General features: G+C 36.0%; 2 non-coding genes across 2 annotated transcripts; one reads left to right on the plus strand and one right to left on the minus strand.

Annotated features, from left to right (window-relative positions):
* The first annotated feature begins 1,827 nt into the window (after window positions 1-1,827).
* LOC126007495 (U6 spliceosomal RNA) lies at window positions 1,828-1,934 on the plus strand. Its single transcript, XR_007495059.1, has one exon. It is a non-coding gene; the product is annotated as a U6 spliceosomal RNA (small nuclear RNA).
* Window positions 1,935-4,751: 2,817 nt separating this feature from the next.
* LOC126007335 (U1 spliceosomal RNA) lies at window positions 4,752-4,915 on the minus strand. The gene has a single exon (XR_007494916.1). It is a non-coding gene; the product is annotated as a U1 spliceosomal RNA (small nuclear RNA).
* Window positions 4,916-5,379: the final 464 nt, after the last annotated feature.

Below are 5,379 nucleotides of genomic sequence, written 5' to 3' on the forward strand. Positions count from 1 at the left end.
TCTCTCTGGCCCCAGTTTTGCTGTTTTTTGTTGTGGTAAATGAATAACTTCTTTCAAGTTTAATTCCATCTCTTTTGCAAACTTTATTTTGAAAGATAAATTTTGGGGGACACACCTGGACACAGACTTAGGCATCATTTCCTGGCTTCTACACTCAGCAATTATTCTTGGTGTTTCTCACTGACCATACAGGATACTAGAAATCAGACCTGAGTTGGTCTTGTGCAAGGCAAATTCTTTACCCTTGAAAGATATTTTAAGAATCTTGTGTTTTTATCAAATTGGGTTATTATTATTTACTAGGTAAAGATGCTAGGAGTAAAGCACAGAAAGCATATGAAATCCCTACACTGGATTATTAAGTCAGAACTAAGTATCTTGAAACAAATTTCACTTTCACCATACTGGTAGATCTTATACTAAGTCATTCATTCTCTGGTACAAATTATCTTTGTCATGTATACTAAGTCCATTTAGTATCTGTACATTAGAACAAAGTCCATAAACTGTTTTCTTCCTGATTTCTGTGGTCATCTTCCTATACAAACTAACCAATCAAATACACATACACAGACCTTCACATAAAAACCACCCAATTAACTAGAATTATATGAATGATCCTGAAACAAAGTTAGTTCTTTAAATATCTTCAAGGTTAGGTGTAGGAAGACTTTCTACAATAACTGAGTTCTAGATATCATCTTTCCTATCTTATTCTTCAAATTGTATAACACTTTCATTTTGTAAAAAAAAAAAAGCCTTTATTATCTTAACTTGTTTGGAAATACAGTTAAAGGAAATACCCAAATTGGTTTCCATTTTCCTGATTGGCCACCAATTGATAGGTTTTTATGGCAGTATCTAATATGAAAACAACTCTCTGGTGCTAGATAGATATGCAAAATAGGCTTCTTCTTTTTATTTTTGGCAGCTTTGTTTTTGACACATTCATAATATATTTTTTATGTTATAATTTTTTTCTTCTGGGAAATTTAACAGTTAGTTATCTGGAACCATCTTTGTTTCTTCACTGCTTATAACAACTTCTCCTTTTATTTGGAGTAGCAGTTCCAGCTCAATATCCTTCATAATACCACATTTCCCAGTCCAAACTAACTTATACTATACATCCAATTGAGTCCATGTTTCCTTCAAAAATGACAGAACAGAAGGTATTCTGAAGTTGAAGATAGTTCTAGCTTCAGTTTATAAATTAACTCCACCACTGGTGAGTAACTTTGGATAAGACACAATCCATTTTTAGTTTAGCTACCACACCTATAAAACAAGATAATAAAGCCTGATTTCTAGGATGTCATAAAGATCAAATGATATCTATCATGATGAAGGCTTTCTATACTGCATACAATATAAATAATTATATCTGTTAAGTCAAAGCTGATAACAAAACTTTCTATTACAGAGACCTAATAATTATGAAGGATAGCTAGTTGAGACATTACATTAAGGTTTCTTCTCGCAAAATCACAAATGTTACTGGTCACTTCATCACTATGAGTAAAATCCAGTGTGGTATTCTGGCAAATGTTTAACAACTGGTTGGTTCTCTGAGGAGATGAAGGAAACAACGATTTGTAGAATTTGTAGATTTTTAAAGTATAAATATGCCCATCATGGCAAATTTCAGGTTGCCAATGTAATATAAATTACATTACCAAATTCCTCATGATTTAACATTTTGCTATTCAGCACAGTACTGTTTCAATCTTCTGATTACAAGATAATAATAATTTTGGTTTTAATGATGATAGGGAGAAAAATTCTGAAAATTTCTTCACCTTCATCAATTAAGAAATACACAATGTATGCTTGCTTCGGCAGCACATATAATAAATTGGAACGATGTACAGAGAAGATTAGCATGTCCCCTGCGCAAGGATGACACACAAAGTCATAAAGCATTTCATATTTAAAAAATGAAATACACAATGCTACTTCCTATAAGGGCATCTATTTTGATAGCAAAAGTCCTGAAAATGAAGACCTTGCATTATTTTCCTTAAAAATGAATGATATTGTTCCCTGATGCTGAGGATGCCATTTATTTTAACTTAATTAGTTCTCAAAACTTTAATGACTGTGGGGTTTACATCAGAAATATTAACACATATTACAATGACTACTAAATCTTAGAACAGAAAAAGAATTTATAATTTGTAAAATTCTTATAGTGACCTAATATTAATATTTTAAAATATTAAATGAGTTATCTGCATCTTGCATATTGAAGCATCCTTTTGCAGTTGCTTTGTCTTTTACAGACTGACAATTCTCTTATGGCAAAGTGTAATAACAAGATGATCACCATGGAGAGAGTGTACTGGCAACATTCCCATTGCTCCAATGCATACATGCTTCTGAGAATTGATCCAGTTTCTACTAACTCTTGGAGGTAGAAGCACCAAGGGAATCTAGCTGACTCAGACCATTTCTAAATTGGAGGCTCTTAGATATGTAATTTCAAGTCTACTTACAAATTAGAATGGATTATACTTCATTCAGATACACTTATTATTGTTATTTTAGGACTCTTAATGCTAGCTTAGACTTAGTACCACATTAGACTTAAATTCTTAAATAAGTTTTTATAGACTAGGAATGAACATAATCAGGATGTTAGAACTGAGCTTGTTCTAACAAATCATATTACTATATCATGATATAGAAATCTAATTAGTCCACACCACCACCACCACCACCACCACCACCCACCATAAAAATATTAAAAAATACAGAAAATAACTAGAGATAGGAACTCATAGTTGTTTACAATACAGGGATATCTCCTACCTTGAAAATATGTCATGTGGAATCAACTTAGACCTCAGGTGATTAGATACCATTCATCCAGCCTTGAACCCTGGATCCCAGACATAGAAACGGCACAGCTCTTCACAACAGCTGCAAGAAACAAACTCCATCTGGGACAGCCTTAATACTGCAGGGTCAACAACAAGGGCCAGCTCTAACATGATATCCCGACAATGAGGAAAATGTGAACAACTTGACCTTAGAGCAGTTTAGCCTACCTTACCAGCTAACGACAAGACAAAACCAGAAGACGTGGCACCCTTTGGTAGGTCCAAAAGCCAAGATCGTGATTTACAGATGACTGGCTGCTAGAACCACGACCAGACTGTATACATCTTGGGACCAATAAAAAAGCCCTAGTCTAGGGTTTGAGCTAAGACCTGCACAATAAGCATGATCCCCAGTTCCAAAGGTCCGGCAGAGACAATTGTAACGGAAAGGGGCTTCTGGAAGCACAAAGAAAGACGCTATCCTAGATGCCATCCTAGGTTCAGTGCAAAGACCAAGATCACCAACCACAGAAGATGGATTAAAATGGCACTGAGGTAACAGAACCTCTAAATTCACAAAGACTGACTTCACCATAAGTCCCACCTCAGGATCTGTACAGATACTGAGACCTCTAAACACAGAGCTCTGATTGTATCACCCTGGACAGAGCAGAAGTCTTCCACACACCAAAACAAAACAAAACAACAACAACAACAAAAAAAAAAACACCACCGGGAGAGTAATGATCCTGAGCAAAGACTAGAACTGATCCCATGACAGTATACTCCAAGGACGGAGAAACCCCATATTGCATAGGGCAAGTGAATTCCTTTTCGAATGACCCCAATATTTACTGTGCCAGGGCAGGAGGGAAAAAAACGAAAATACAAAAAACACAAAACCTTGGATATATATATATTACCTTCATTTATTATTGTTATTATTATTTTTATTTACCTAGCTATTTTGGTCAATTTCTCTGTTTGGATGTGATTATTGAAATTGTTGTCCCCAATTATTCTTATTTTTTTTTCTTTTTTTTTCTCTCTTCCTGTCTCTTCTTTCGTTTTGTGCTACGCCATGTTTCTTATTTCAAGACCACGGAGTGTTTTTTTGTTTGTTTGTTTGTTTTTGTTTGTTTTTTTAATCTGTTATTTGTGGTGCTTATCGATATAGCCGGAGTCCTCACTGGATATTTGACACTTCTTTTGGTACTGGTGGAGTGTTTCACCTTCTTTTTCTCATTCATTTCCCAAATCGATGATGAGAACCTCTAGAAGGATTCTGCCCATTTTTGGGGTATTAGACTCTTACACCAGTTTATTTATTTTCTCTTTTTCAGACAAAACCACACAACTTGAACTAGCTAGCCCTGCCCCCACTTAGAGGGGGAAACAAGGGAGGCATCAAGACCAAACTGATGCAAGACTACTAAGTAGTAGGTTAGATACAGAGGGGACCACATATTCTAGCCGCCCTGGGGGTGAGGGAAGAGGAAATGGGAGGTAGGACAAAAACGGATGGGTAGGGAGGACAATTTGGAGATGGGAATCCCCCCTGATTTTATGTAAATATGTACCTAAAATATTATTGTCAACAATATGTAAGCCACTATGATCAAAATAAAAATTATATTAAAAAAAGAAAAAAATAAAGAAAATAAATCTGATTACTGTATTATGTTAAAAAGAAAAACAACACACTGACAAATCAAATTATTAGGCATACTATCAAGAATACATTTATTGTGGTCTAAGCAGTTATATGTATTTGTCTTCTGCAGAAAAATATTAACACAAGGGTTTGAAGGGTCTGAAGAGATAGCATTTGTCTTGCACCCAGCTAACCCGGATGGACCTGGGTTCAATTCCCAGCATCCCATATGGTCTCCTGAGCCTGCCAGAATTTCTTTTTCTTTTTTTTTTCTGCAGGGGAGAGCGTGAATGCAGTCCCCCACTACCACAAATTATGCAGTCGAGTTTCCCACATTTGGGGAAATCGCAGGGGTCAGCACAACCGGAGTGCAGTGAATAAGCCTCACCCTGGGAAAACCACCTTCGTGATCATGGTATCACCCCTGCCAAGTAAGCATCTGCCAGAATTTCTTTCTTTTTTTTTTTTTTTTTTGGTTTTTGGGTCACACCCAGCAGCAGTCAGGGGTTACTCCTGGCTTCATGCTCAGAAATCGCTCCTGGCCGGCTCGGGGGACCATATGGGACGCCGGGATTCGAACCGATGACCTTCTGCATGAAAGGCAAATGCCTTACCCTCCATGCTATCTCTCCGGCCCCGCATCTGCCAGAATTTCTAAGCGCAGAGCCAGGAGTAAACCCTGAGCTATGCTGGGTGTGGCCCAAAAACAAAAACAAAAAAAAAAAAGAAAGAAAAAATATTAACATAAATAAGTGTTTTAATATTTTCCCTTTTAGTTTTTTCCAATACATTAAAGGAAAAAATATATACATATATTAGTATTTTGTAAAAAACGACATAGAAGATACATCAAAATGTGCTAAAAGAAGCATTGGACTATTTTGAATGATTTATAATGATTTA

The sequence above is a fragment of the Suncus etruscus genome, chromosome 4 (genome assembly GCF_024139225.1).
Source record: "Suncus etruscus isolate mSunEtr1 chromosome 4, mSunEtr1.pri.cur, whole genome shotgun sequence".
NCBI classification, from domain to species: Eukaryota; Metazoa; Chordata; class Mammalia; order Eulipotyphla; family Soricidae; genus Suncus; species Suncus etruscus.